Source organism: Oncorhynchus mykiss, chromosome 7 (assembly GCF_057628025.1).
Source record: "Oncorhynchus mykiss isolate SJ-2025 chromosome 7, ASM5762802v1, whole genome shotgun sequence".
Lineage (NCBI taxonomy): Eukaryota > Metazoa > Chordata > Actinopteri > Salmoniformes > Salmonidae > Oncorhynchus > Oncorhynchus mykiss.
The window spans coordinates 26959896-26974938 of NC_143028.1; the positions used below are offsets into that span (position 1 = coordinate 26959896).

Genomic DNA, 15043 nt, shown 5'->3' on the forward strand with positions numbered 1-15043 from the left:
GACAGTGTGTTTGGAAGATGGAAAATTTTTATGATTACTGTGTTATGGGCTACCTTCACCTGTGTGACTGTGTTAGTTTTGTGCGGATGTGTTTTGATTGCGTATGTGAAAGTTATCATTTCCAGGACTCTGGAGAAATCAATGACACTTCAGATGGTGATATATGGACCAATCCTAAGCTCTGACCAGTGGAATACAAAATACATGGCTCCGGACGTAATAGAAGAATCCGGATCCTTTCACTCGTGAGGGGACCATGTTTGATGTCTAGGGAATTTAGATGTTTTCTTGTTTCAATGTATAGACTGTTTTTTCATGAAGATTGTAACGGAAAATCCTGATAAGTAGATTCTGATGTAGGTTAGAACAGTCATTGAAGTTGATTGTGTGTACATACATGCATTGGTTTGTCTTCTTCTAATATATCATTGATATTTCCATGTAGTGTTTAACCTCTTGAAGCTAGGGGGCACTATTTTTATGTTTGGAAAAATAACGTTCCCAAAGTAAATGGCCTATTTCTCATAACCAGATGCTAGAATATGCATATAATTGACAGATTATGATAGAAAACACTCTAAAGTTTCCAAAACTGTACAAATATTGTCTGTGAGTGTAACATAACTGATATTGCAGGTGAAAGCCTGAGGAAAATCCAATCAGGAAGTGCCTCTTATTTTTAAACCTCTGTGTTCCTATGCATGCCTATTCTCAATTTAAAGGGATATCAACCAGATTCCCTAAGGTGTCAACAGTTTTTAGACATAGTTTCAGGCTTTTATTTTGTAAAATGAGCGAGAAGGATCACATTGCGTAAGTGGAGAGGTGGGGGCTCTAAGTGTTAGTTTGTGCGCAAAGTAAAGCGGCCATTGTTCCTCCCGCTGTTATGGAAAAAGCTACACACTGGGTTGATATATTATCGAATATATATTTTAAAACTACCCGAGGAATGATTATAAAAAACATTTGACATGTTTCTGTGGACATTATGAAGACTATTTGGAATTTCCGTCTACGTTGTCGTGACCGCTCTTTCCTGTGGATTTCTGAACATAACGCGAAAAACAAACGTCGGTATTTTGGGTATAAAAATAATCTTTATGGAACAAAAGGAACATTTGCTGTGTAACTGGGAGTCTTGTGAGTGAAAACATCCGAAGATCATCAAAGGTAAACGGTTAATTTGATTGCTTTTCTGATTTTCGTGACCAAGCTTCCTGAAGCTAAGTGTACATAATGCTATGCTGGGCTATCGATGAACTTACACAAACGCTTGGATTGCTTTCGCTGTAAAGCATCATTTGAAAATCTGAGATGACAGGGTGATTAACAAAAGGCTAAGCTGTGTTTCGCAATATTGCACTTGTGATTTCATGAATATGAATATTTTTTAGTAATATTATTTGACTGTTGCGCTACGCTATTCAGCGGTTGCTGACGAAAATGATCCCGCTACAGGGATGTGTGCGTCAAGAAGTTAATGATGGTATGAGTTGTTAAGTCATTTTTAGGGTGGATTGTTGGTAAAATTATGATTAAATGACTGAACAAATCATTTTAAATGGAACTGTAACTAAGTAAACTTATACTCTGTTTTATTATATCTGATTAAAATATGATTAAAAATATGAGTTCATAAGAAGGGATTGTGTGACACGGACAAGGAGCAGTTAAAGTTAATGAACACCATTCCAACTAGGAAGAAAGGAATGGTTTGTGGATTAAGTAAACTAAAATTAAAATTGTGGATTGTGGTAAGTAAAATGGTTGAACCAACGAAACTGAGCTCTGGGGTGTTTTAGATAAGGCAGTGAGTGCATTCCTAGGTTTTCTGTTAAAGGATGCATATTAGAAACAGTTTTTCACATACAAACTTTACATGACCTAGACTTCCCAAAAATAATATGGTCACTATAATACAACGTTTATTTTGATTGCCGATCTTCTGGATTTTTCAAAATCCCATCATGTTGCCTGATTATCACATGTCCATGTAAACAGGGATATTAGGGAAATATATCTTCTTGCAAAACATGTAAACTTTTTAATCAAACTATTATACGCTGAAAAAAAATATAAACGCAACAAGTAAAGTGTTGGTTCCATGTCTCATGAGCTGAAATAAAAGATCCCAGAAATGTTTCATACACACAAAAAACTTATATACCTGTTAGTGAGCATTTCTCCTTTGCCAAAATCATCCATCCACCTGACAGGTGTGGCATATCAAGAAGCTTATTAAACAGCATGATCATTACACAGGTGCACCTTGTGCTGGGGACAATAACTGGACACTCTAAAATGTGCAATTTTGTCACATAACACAATGCCACAGATGTCTCAAGTTTTGAGGGAGCGTGCAAGTGACATGCTGACTGCAGGAATGTCCACAAGAGCTGTTGCCAGATGTTACTGTAATTTAATTATACCAATGTGTTTTCATTAATTGAATTCCCTTAATCTATTTCATGAGAATTTGTAAGATTCTTGTTTGAATAAAATAGACGGAGACCAGTCTTATCAATAATAGGTAACATAATTTATTCTCGGAGCGCGCTGCCACGTTACCACGAGCAACAGTTTATATACAATAACATGACGTCATTTCATTGCTCCTAAAATGTATCTCCTCCTCCAGACCAGGTCAAAGGAAACTTTAAAAGTTCATTCAGAGTTCATTCTGACCCCCTAGCACATACATAGGACACACAACACAACTTAATTAACTTTTCATCGATCACCACTTAGCTGACAGTTCTAATTAACTCACTTCCCTTGCGTCAAAGAGGGAGGCTAGTACTGATCGTGATAACACATGCGCAGATCAAAGACACTGCAGGAACTTTGATTAAGGTGTTTACATGTCCTATTAAGTGAAAAGATTTCTCAAAAATCTAGGTGTTTTCATCTGCGTATGTTTACTTCGATTATGAATTTAAGCTGATTAAGATCATGCCATACTTGTTCTATTGCCATAATCAGTTTCATATCAAATTATCTGTGTAGATGTAAACATACGGAGTATTAATGTGGATCTTTCCTTCTAGAATGTTGACAGCTTTTTATGCCAACAAGTATGAGAGCACATTCTATTGCTAAAATGCTCAAATTTGACTTAATAGCTACACTCACCAACATAGGGTAAACGTTATCCTTCATGCTGGCCCTGACCAATGCGACAAGTTTCCCCCGGAGCTGCACTCCTCCACATGCCCAGACCTATAGTGGTTTTCTTCCCATACAATACTTGTACTCGACAAAGGATATCAGGTCTGATATAGACACCACAGTCGACAACTACTGTAGCTAACAAACAAGTAACTAAAACCAAAATATGTTGGACTATATTGGTCTGCTAAAACTAGCTACCTATTGTATTCAGTGTCTAGCAAAGACAGAGAGAAAGAGGACGGAATGTTTTTTTGTCATTAGATTGAATAATTAGCCTATGAAAATTGCATTGGGTTGACAGAACGCCTCTGATTGTGTGGATAGTTGCTGACAGTGTCGGCTACAGATCACATGTAGGAGCTTCCAGCAGGGATTTATAGCCTTGCTTGATATCTACTCTCTTTTGAGAGTAAATTGAGGTATATACATTGATAAAGGTCACCTTGTCCGAAAGAGATCCATACAGTTATCAAAATATCATTCTACACGAAACACAGACCTTATTTCATCTGGTTTCGAAAATTACCCTATGGGCAAAATGAATGTGAAAAAGCTAATGGAACGAGAGGGGGACAAAATTTAGACTAATTTATCTCTTCTCTCCTTCACCAATGGCAAGGCCAATGCAACGGCTCAAGGGTTATGAAATATCCTGAACAAAAATATAAACGCAACACGTAAAGTGTTCGTCCCATGTTTCATGAGTTACAATAGAAGATCTCAGAAATGTTCCATACACACAAAAAATGTATTTCTTTCAAATTGTGTGCACAAACTTGTTTACATCCGTTAGTGAGCATTTCACCATTGCCAAGATAATCCATCCACCTGACAGGTGTGGCATATCAAGAAGCTTATTATACAGCATGATAATTACACAGGTGCACCTTGTGCCGGGGACACTAAAAGGCCATTCTAAAATGTGCAGTTTTGTCACACAACGCAATACCACAGATGTCTCAAGTTTTGAAGGAGCTTTCAATTGGCATGCTGACTGCAAGAATGTCCACCAGAGCTGTTGCTAGAGTAATATTAATTTCTCTAAGATAGATATTATTTTAGAAAAGTTGGCAGTACGTCCAATTGGCCTCACAACAGGCCATGTGTAACAACGGAAGTGCAGGACCTCCACATCCAGCTTCATCATCTGAGACCAGCACCCGGACAGCTGTTGAAACTGTGTGAATATCTCCACAAACTGTTAGAAACCGTCCCAGGGAAGCTCATCTGCTTGCTCGTCGTCCTTACCAGGGTTTTGAAGTGACTGCAGTTCGGCATCGTTACCGACATCAGCGGGCAAATGCTCACCTTCGATGGCCACTACCACGCTGGAGAAGTGTGCTCTTCACGGATGAATCCCAGTTTCAAATGTACCGGGCAGATGGCATTGTGTGGGTGAGCGGTTTGCGGATGACAACGTTGTGAACAGAGTGCCCCATGGTGGTGGTGGGGTTCTGGTATGGGCAGGCATAAGCTACAGACAACAAACACAATTGCATTGTATCAATGCAAATTTGAATGCACAGTTAAACCATGACGAGATCCTAAGGCCCATTTTCATACCATTACCTTATGTTTCAGCATGATAATGCAGGGCCCCATGCCGCAAGGATCTGTATACAATTCCTGGAAGTTGAAAATGTCCCTGCATATTCAGCAGACACGTCACCCATTGAACACGTTTGGGATGCTCTGGATTGACATAAACAACAGCGTGTTCCAGTTCCTGCCAATATCCAGCAACTTCGCATAGCCATTGAAGTGGAGTGGGTAGGGCTGTGGCGTTCACAACATTTTGTCAGCCAGTGATTGTCAAGCAAATAGCTGCAGGTCTCATGATAATTGGCCATTAATTAACATTAACATAAAGACATTTAGCAGCTCTTGCCTTCTACACTGATGCAGACCTTTGGAACATCTACATTTTAAAAAGTCTAATAAATCCATATAATATAACCTAGACCTTCACAATAAACCATTATTTATTTTAAAGAGGTCTAAAGAGACATGCTATGAAGAAATGTAGTACATTTCAGAGGAACAGAATAGCATACTCTTAGTTGTCCTTATGTTAGGACTCAGGGGTGGGCAATTCCAGTCCTAGAGTTTTGCCCCAGCCCAAGCTAACACATCTGACTCCAATAATCACTTAATCATGATATTTAGTTTAGAATGCAATTGGATTAATCAGCTGTGTTTCCTAGGGATGGAGAAGACGTGTGACACCAGAGGACTGGAGTTGCCCACCCCAGTTAGGTTCTCTTCTGGTTACTCGCTGCCACTGATTCTTTCCTCCCCCTCCTTATGTGTTTATTGAGTACACCTGTTTTGAGTTGGGTATAATTAGTGAGGCTTTATTAGTCAGCCGGCCCGCCTGGTTCTTTGTGCGGGATTAATTATTGTGTCCTTCTGTTTTGTAGTAGAGGAATGTGTTTGTTCCTGGTTGTGTATTTTGGTTGTGAGCACCCTGTGTTGCGTTTTGTGCATTAAAGAGCACAGCATCGCACTCTATGTTTCCTGCATCTGACTCTACACCCACGACACCCGGAGCGTTACAGTTATGAGTTGGGATTAAGGTTCATTGTTTAGCTAGCTAGCTAGCTAGCTACATGTCAAAACAAAAGACTCCAATATGCAAGTAACCATTTCAATGGAATGTTCATGATGTCACTGCAACAACTGTCGATAGACATAGCTAGTAAATTCAGCTAACTTGGTCACATCAAACATTGCACCTGGAATGACTGTACACTAGCTGCATTTTCTTTTGAGCTTTTTTCTATTGGCATTTACTTGGATATATTCATAATAATATAATAATGACGTTGATGAGTGAACTCGCTAGGCCCAAAAAAGTTTCGTCTGGACACCCATTCACTGCTCTCTATAGTAGGCTCCAGGGGAGTTCCCATTTCAAAAGTGAAACAAATCTTCCGAGGTCAGACTGTCACGGTCGTCGTAAGAAGTGGACCAAGGTGCAGCGTGGTCAGCGTACTTTTTCCTTTTTATTTTGGAATGACGCCAACAAAACAAGAAACAAAATGAACAACCGTGAAGCTTACAGGGTTTTAGTGCCACAAACTAAGTTAACTACCCACACTGAAGGAGGGAAAAATGGCTACCTAAGTATGATTCTCAATCAGAGACAACGATCGACAGCTGTCCCTGATTGAGAACCATACCCGACCAAAACATAGACATAAAGAAACATAGAATGCCCACCCCACATCACACCCTGACCCAACCAAATAGAGAAATAAAACGGCTCTCTAAGGTCAGGGCGTGACACAGACAGGCAAACAGCTTATATTAACCCCCGCTGTACCAAACTAAATGCTAGGCTAGAAGCTAGGGTAAATAATGTGCAATTTGAGAAATACAATGAATGATTTGGTTTGCAATGTGAACATGATAAAATTATTATGGTGGTGCAGTGATAATTCAGATAGAAGTGTTAGCAGGTGTCATGACGTGGCCTTCTTTGGATATAGCAAGCACCAACTCTCTCTCTCTCACCACCTCTCTCTTCCCCCTACACCCGGGCTCTGTTATCTCAGGTCGTAAATTCCTGGAGGAGACTCTCTCTTGATCTGGAGTCATGGGACAGCCCTTTTCTGCTGTTCCGAATATAAACCCCACCTAGAGAAGCCCACTGCAGACCAAGCATACCTCAGTTAGCCTAACTCTGTTGGTCTTCAAGCATACCTGAAGTAGCCATTCTACCCACGAAATACTCCAGGGACGCAAAGAGAAGTTCAGATGAACTTTCCAACAGAAAGACGGACGATTCCAAAAGAGATCATGAAGACACACTGAGCGTAAATATATATTTTGATTGCAATATTTCCCGAATGAGCGAGCGTTCATGTGCAAAGGATTAGCACTTCAATGAATATAATTATCAACTGTGTAGTGTATTTTGTCTTTCCCGCCCTTCCCACATCCCCTATCATTTCATTGTAACCATATATATTGTTGTTTGATTAAGCATTCCTGTGATTATTTAGTTAGTTAGTAAATAAATGATTAAGACAATTGATGTATGGATGATTTATAGTAAAGACTGGGTTTGTGCAGATAACCAACGATTTATGACGTTCGGAATGAGACTAACGTGAGGTAAAGAATGATTCATTAATTAGAAGACTAATTGATCAGATATTAAAATATCTGAAAAGTTATATTAGGAAAAGTATAGCTTTGTAATCTGAAGATTTTCCTTGGTGCCCGGACTTCCTAGTTAATTACATTTACATGATTAGTTTAATCACGTAATAATAATTACAGAAATTGATTTGATAAAATAGGTCTTCACTTTAATGATGCCAAAGACACGACACAGGCATAGGGTGCCTGTGATGGCCAATACAGCACGGCTTGGAACACTGCTCGTCCAATCAGAATTCAGGATTCAAACCACCAGTTTATTTATTTAAAATTAAATTTTACAATTTACATTTTCTTTTTAGAGGGTGCTTTTTAAAATATTATTTGGGAGATTCAAAATGTATTTGAGTTAAGTGATATTATGTTATCTGATTAATCAGACAATTAATTGTTCTAGCATGTGTTTACAGTGTCGTATGCAGCATATGCCTGTGTGTGTGTGTGTGCGCGGCACGCATGCATGTGTTTGTTTGTGAATGTAAGTTTATGCTTGTGTGTGTGTAGTGGTAGAGGACTAAAGACGCTGCAGGCTCCACAGATGGTGGCTGAGATTGATACTCATGGAGGTCAGCCAATGGAGTTAAAAACAGACTCTGGTCAGATGCCACCAGAGAGGGAGGAAGTTGGCCTCTACGACCCATTCCATAGAACACCACTCATCATCGATTCTGGAGAATGAACTGACTGGCTGATTGGCTCAACCCTGGCCAGAGTCTGGCTCTTTCACACATAAACTAACAGCTTGACTGAGGACAATGACAGCTCAGGCTGGCCTCCTCCTTGCCACTCTTGTTTAGAGGTCATAAAAGGCCAGGACAGTGACTGTGTTTTCCATACAGCTCCACATTCTCATTGGCAGCTTATGACTCACACCTGGGTGACCCCTTAGAGTGGAGTTGTGAACTGTGTCTGGGAAATGGTGCAATGGGCTTGACTTTTGGATGATGAGTCATTTGCTGGAGGATAAGTATGGCAATCTATCCTAGCGCAGGGGACCCTACACTATCTGTGGTGCTTGGGGTAGTAGAACAGCGTGGCCCAGATCCGGACTAATTGAACCATTTCACAGAACATTGCTGTCATTATTTGCCACTCTTCCAATGATGATAATCACGGCAACAATATGAAAAGGCTGCCTGATAGGCTGCCTGGTAAAGATGGACAGACAACGCATTGTATTGCTTTGGCTCTAATTGCCTACATTACGACCATTGCTTTCAGGTGTGCTTTATTGGCCATTAATACTTGCTTTAAAGGTTGTATACTTGAAGAAGATGATTGGCTGTTTGTTGTTTTGAAGATTATTAGTTATAATTGCTCATTTTGCTTGAACCTGAAGGTCCATACTTAAAGGGGCAATCAGCAAATGCTACATCCATTTTTGGATTTATAGATTAAGGTACCCATTAAAGAATAGAACTTATTCCTCATGAGCTTAGTTCAACTGTCGTACCCCATCGGAACCCAATATATCAGTTGGTTTTACTCCAATGTTTGTAAACAAAGCAAATGTAAACAAAGACTGTATAGCCTAAAAACATGGTTAAAACTATAATTTTGATCCTTGCATCCATAGTCTTTGAATTTGAGAGTGGCTACATTTCTCCAGCCCCATTCCCCCTCTTTTTCCCGAAACAATCTTATTTATAAGGCTCTATGTCCCTCAATGTAGTTAGGAGGGACATGATTTTGTATATTACATGGTAAGACATGATCCCACCGGACAAAAATATTTTGAATCAATTGTCATACTTCATATTTTTTTCCACTACTTATTTCTAATTTTAACCCAAATTCACATTGCTTGACAACTCAATTAAACATTAACCTGTTAGAGCTCTAGGGGCGCTATTTCATTTTTGGATAAAAAACGTTCCCGTTTTAAGCGCGATATTTTGTCACGAAAAGATGCTCGACTATGCATATTCTTGACAGGAAAGAAAACACTCTGAAGTTTCAGAATCTGCAAATATTTTGTCTGTAAGTGCCCCAGAACTCATTCTACAGGCGAAACCAAGATGATGCATCACCCAGGAATTAGCAGAATTTCTGAAGCTCTGTTTTCCATTCTCTCCTTATATGGCTGTGATTGCGCAACGAATGAGCCTACACTTTCTGTCGTTCGCCCAAGGTCTTAGCAGCATTGTGACGTATTTGTAGGCATATCATTGGAAGATTGACCATAAGAGACTACATTTTCCAAGTGTCCGCCTGGTGTCCTGCGTCGAATTCGGTGCGCAATTGCCAGCTGCTTCTACTTTACCATTTGATTCAGGGGAGAAAGCATGTGTCCAAGAACGATGTATCAATGAAGAGATATGTGAAAAACACCTTGATGATTGATTCTAAACAACGTTTGCCATGTTTTCAGTCGATATTATGGAGTTAATTTGGAAAAAAGTTTGCGTTTTGAGGACTGAATTTATGGATATTTTTTGGTAGCCAAATGTGATGTATAAAACGGAGCTATTTCTAATACACAAGGAATCTTTTTGGAAAAACTGAGCATCTGCTATCTAACTGAGAGTATCCTCATTGAAAACATCAGAAGTTCTTCAAAGGTAAATGATTTTATTTGAAGGCTTTTATGTTTTTGTTAATGTTGCGTGCTGGATGCTAACGCTAATGCTAACGCTAAATGCTAACGCGAAATGCTAACTCTAGCTAGCTACTTTTACACAAATTATTGTTTTCCTATGGTTGAGAAGCATATTTTGAAAATCTGAGATGACAGTGTTGTTTACAAAAGGCTAAGCTTGAGAGATGGCATATTTATTTCATTTCATTTGCGATTTTCATAAATAGTTAACGTTGTGTTATGCTAATGAGCTTGCTGATAGATTTACACAATCCTGGATACAGGGGTTTTTTCATAGCTAAACCTGACGCAGAAAACGGAGCGATTTGTCCTAAACAAATAATCTTTCAGGAAAAACTGAACATTTGCTATCTGAGAGTCTCCTCATTGAAAACATCTGAAGTTCTTCAAAGGTAAATGATTTTTTTGAATGCTTTTCTGTTTTTTTGTGTAAATGTTGCCAGCTGAATGCTAATGCTAAATGCTACGTTAGCCATCAATACTGTTACACAAATGCTTGTTTTGCAATGGTTGAGAAGCATATTTTGAAAATCTGAGATGACAGTGTTGTTAACAAAAGGCTAAGCTTGAGAGCTAGCATATTTATTTCATTTCATTTGCGATTTTCATGAATAGTTAACGTTGCGTTATGGTAATGAGCTTGAGTCTGTATTCACGAACCCGGATCCGGGATGGGGAGATCAGAAAGGTTAAACCAAAATGTCATTTTGAAATGATTATACATCAGCTTTTGTGGCAGGTTATTTTCTCTTTATGCAGTGTGAATTCACTACATCTCCAAAATAATTATAACAGATATTCTTCCTTCCCACAGATCCAGTTATCTGGAACACAGAGGCAGCTATATTGCACAGGTGAAAGTTGTATTATGGGCTATCTGTGACATGAGAATGAAGGCGCTCTGCAAAACAGGAAATAAAACGCCTGGCGAATTTCTAGGTGAAAAGGTGCTTCCCGCATCCCGCCACCAGGCCGGCATCCACCGCTCTGGTGTCATTACTATGCGACGGCAGTCTCCTGGTTGGGTTTAATTGCACTGCTATTGGGTTAGCCCCATCGGGGTGGCAGGTGGTTAGAGCGTTTGACTTGTAACCCAAAGGTTGCAAGATCAAATCCCGAGCTAACAAGGTTAAAATCTGTTGTTCTGCCCCTGAACATGGCAGAACAACCCACTGTTCCTAGGCCGTGATTGAAAATAAAAATGTGTTCTTAACTGACTTGCCTAGTTAAATAAAGGTAAAATAAATACCCACCCTCTCCTCAGCTGTGGTGCCATCAAAACCAGGGCGGTTACTGAGAGCCATTCCTCTCAGCAATGACCCAGGCTCCCCAGTGGTATGGGTGATGGGAAAATAATAATGAGACTGGAATCAACAGCTCTCCCCTCAGTATCCATTATTGTTTCTTTGGGAGAGTATTAGGAAGCTATAAATATAGATGGGATTGCAATGCTACCTCATGCCCGACAGTGGGGCTCAGAAGTGAATTGGGGGAGGGGAAGTACTTCAAACAGAGAACAAGAAAAAGCAGTTTGATTTTACGGTGTGGTTGTGGAAAAGAGAGGTGAAATTGGAATGAGGGTCCCTGAAGAGTATGGTGTGTGGTTGTATGCATTTTGCAGAAATGTGAATAGGGTTTGAATATAAATAAGCTGGGTTTCATTGTCTTTCCTGACTTTATGAAATTCAAGTTTCAGGAAGTAAATTACGTTTTGTGGAATTGCATGCACAACATGTACAGTATGTAGTCCTACAGTACATGCATGCAGGTTCCGGGAAGCCATTGCATTATTGTTCAGCTATTACAGTAGTTTTGTTTTCAAATAGGTCATCTTGGATGCAGGTTTAAATTGAGTTAACATCTGATCATCACAGTATGCAAATGTATGAAGCCAAATGCCATCCACATGCTCACACAACTAGTATTTATTATCTATATGATAACTAGTTGTTATTCCTTTCATTTGTATTCTACACAGTGCCCTCTGGTTTATGATAGCATGGATCTATGAGTGCAGTTTTCACACACCGTTGTTTTTCTGGTGCAATTCCAGGTTTTCTCTGGATCAAAATGTGGCTCAGGTGGTGGATGTGGCCATGGGAGTGGCCAATGGTGCGGTCACCGACCAAACATTTTAGAGGCCCTTCTGTTGACCTCAGTGACAAACTTTAGCTGTTTTAAAGCACATTTCCTGCAATTCTACACATCTTGCCACAAAGCTTAGAGAACAAATGACAGTTTTAAAGCTAATTTCTTGCAATTCCACAAATGTTGCCATTAAGCTTAGAGAACAAATGGCAGTTTTAAAGCTAATTTCCTGAAATTCTACACATTTTGCAATGGCTTATGCTATCTGAGTGAATTAAACAGTATTAAAATAAATCAATGGGGACCACATGCCATGACAAAAATACTCCTGAAAGCATAATTTTTTACATTTTAGATTCTCCCTGACTGTCCAGCTTTTATTTTGGTGATTGTTAGTGCTCAAAGATGATTTTATAAAAAAATATATAGGTCAATTTTCTTTTATACATACTTTATACATACATCTGGTTTAAGTTTAGACAGAAAAGGTTTTTCCATCCCGAAAAAAACGTACATTTTAATTGTTTTTTAATTCTATTTTTTATTGTTTGTTAATAGGTGGCTCAAAACAACGCGGTCCACCCAATACTGTTCTTTGCAGAAAAAAACTTAATTCACATGATTACTCATTGATGAAGTGATAGTGAGATTTAACTCAAAGTGACCAGAATCAAATATAGAGTTGAAGTTGACATACACCTTAGCCAAATACATTGAAACTCAGTTTTTCACAATTCCTGACATTTAATCCTGGTAACAATTCTCTGTCTATTGTCTGTTAGGATCACCACAGTTACACCACAGAGCTGGTGTAACTGAGTCAGGTTTGTAGGCCTCCTTTCGCACAAGCTTTTTCAGTTCAGCCCACAAATGTTCTATAGGATTGAGGTCATGGCTTTGTGATGGCCAATCCAATACCTTGACTTTGTTGTCCTTAAGCCATTTTGCCACAACTTTGGAATTACACTTTGTGTCATTGTCCATTTGGAAGACCCATTTGCGACCAAGCTTTAACTTCCTGACGGATGTCTTGAGATCTTGCTTCAATATATCCACATACTCGTTCTGCCTCATGGTGCCATCTATTTTGTGAAGTGCACCAGTCCCTCCTGCAGCAAAGCACTGCCACAGCCGTGCCTCACGGTTGGGATGGTGTTCTTCAGCTTGCAGGCATCCCCCTTTTTCCTCCAAACATAACAATGGTCATTACGGCCTAACAGCTTTATTTTTGTGTCATCAGACCAGAGGACATTTCTCCAAAAAGTACGATCTTTGTCACCATGTGCAGTTGTAAACCATAGTCTGGCTTCTTTATGGCGGTTTTGGAGCAGTGGCTTCTTCCTTACTGAGCGGCCTTTCAGGTTATGTCGATATAGGACTCGTTTTACTGTGGATTTCAATACTTTTGTACCTGTTTCCTCCAGTATCTTCATAAGGTCCTTTGCTGTTGTTCTGGGATTGATTTGCATTTCTCACACCAAAGTACGTTCATCTCTAGGAGACAGAACGCATCTCCTTCCTGAGTGGAATGATGGCTTCGTGGTCCCATGGTGTTTATACTTGCTTATTGTTTGTACAAATGAACATGGTACCTTCAGGATTTTGGAAATTGCTCCCAGGGATGAACCAGACTTGTGGATGTCTTCAAAAAAAAGTTCTGAGGTCTTGGCTGATTTCTTTTGATTTTTTCATGATGTCAAGCAAGGAGGCACTGATTTTAAAGGTAGGCCTTGAAATACATCCACAGGTACACCTCCAATTGACTCAAATTATGTCCATTAGCCTATCAGAAGCTTCTAACGCCATGACATCATTTTCTGGAATTTTCCAAGCTGTTTAAAGGCACAGTTAACTGTATGTAAACTTCTGACCCACTGGAATTGTGAAAAAGTGCATTATAAGTGAAATAATCTGTCTGTAAACAATTGTTAGAAAAATGATTTGTGTCATGCACAAAGTAGATGTCCTAACCGACTTGCCAAAACTATAGTTTGTTAATTAACAAGAAATTTGTGGGGTGGTTGAAATGCGAGTTTTAATTATTCCAACCTAAGTGTATGTAAACTTCCAACTTCAACTGTAATTAGAAAAAGTACCAGGCTGAAAATGACTGCAATCAGCTGTATAGCCGACAGCCGGCACTAGTGGAAAAACACTGAGACAGGCCTATGCGTGTCTAGGGCTCTTTCAAGGTTTTCCACACAATGGAGTACTTTCAAACAACGCATCACAGTACAGTGCCTGAAAATTCTGATTATTGCACTTCAGATCATTACGGAGGGTAATGCAGCTTTAAATACATGGTGTAATTAAGGTATGTGGCTAAATACATGGTGGAATGTTTCATAGAATACACTAATATGTGTAATTATCTTGTTGGTTTCTGTCACAATAATGCCTGTTCAGATGAACAAGCATGGTACTGTTTAGTGAGATGACAAACGTGCAAGAATCTTCCATGTCCTTGTAATTCATGAATAGAACATGAAAATGTGAAAAATGTCACACAGAAATAGGCTGTAGAACGTCAGTGTACCGCATTAATATCTAGTGAATAGCGTCCTTGCTGCTTCAAGGATTGTTTTCCATAACAACAACACGTGCAAAACCAAATAACTCCTCACTCAGTCGCCGCTTAACTCCGGGTATCTCGACACCACCCAGTCATTGTTGTTGTCAAGTCCCAGTCCATAAATCTCACAGTGCCAGAAATGGAGGGAGATTTACGAGCGGAGGAGGTGTCAGGTGGAGGATTACCTCACACACCGGAGATGTCCTGTGAGTGATAGCTTGACTACTGCTTGACTATCTCCTCTTTCTTACTGTTTGTCCTTGTCTGTCCCACTCAAACACCGCCGTCTATCATTCCAGCCGCCTTCACACGTCAACACCGTCACACCATCCCCAGTCAGCTCTTTCACCACACTTAACTCAGATACTATTACCTGGAAAGATGTGCAATCTTTTACATACAGGTCTGATAGGTCACATGGAATGCATGCGTCAACACCATCACAT

General features: G+C 39.6%; 1 long non-coding RNA gene across 1 annotated transcript in view; it reads left to right on the top strand.

Moving 5' to 3' along the window:
• Positions 1–9560: 9560 nt before the first annotated feature.
• Positions 9561–15043, top strand: part of LOC149982500 (uncharacterized) — a 46805-nt gene continuing 41322 nt past the window's right edge. Inside the window, exons 1-2 of the long non-coding RNA XR_016497165.1 lie at positions 9561–9899; positions 10268–10329. This is a non-coding gene — a long non-coding RNA (uncharacterized LOC149982500). The remainder of the gene's footprint in view (positions 9900–10267; positions 10330–15043) is intronic.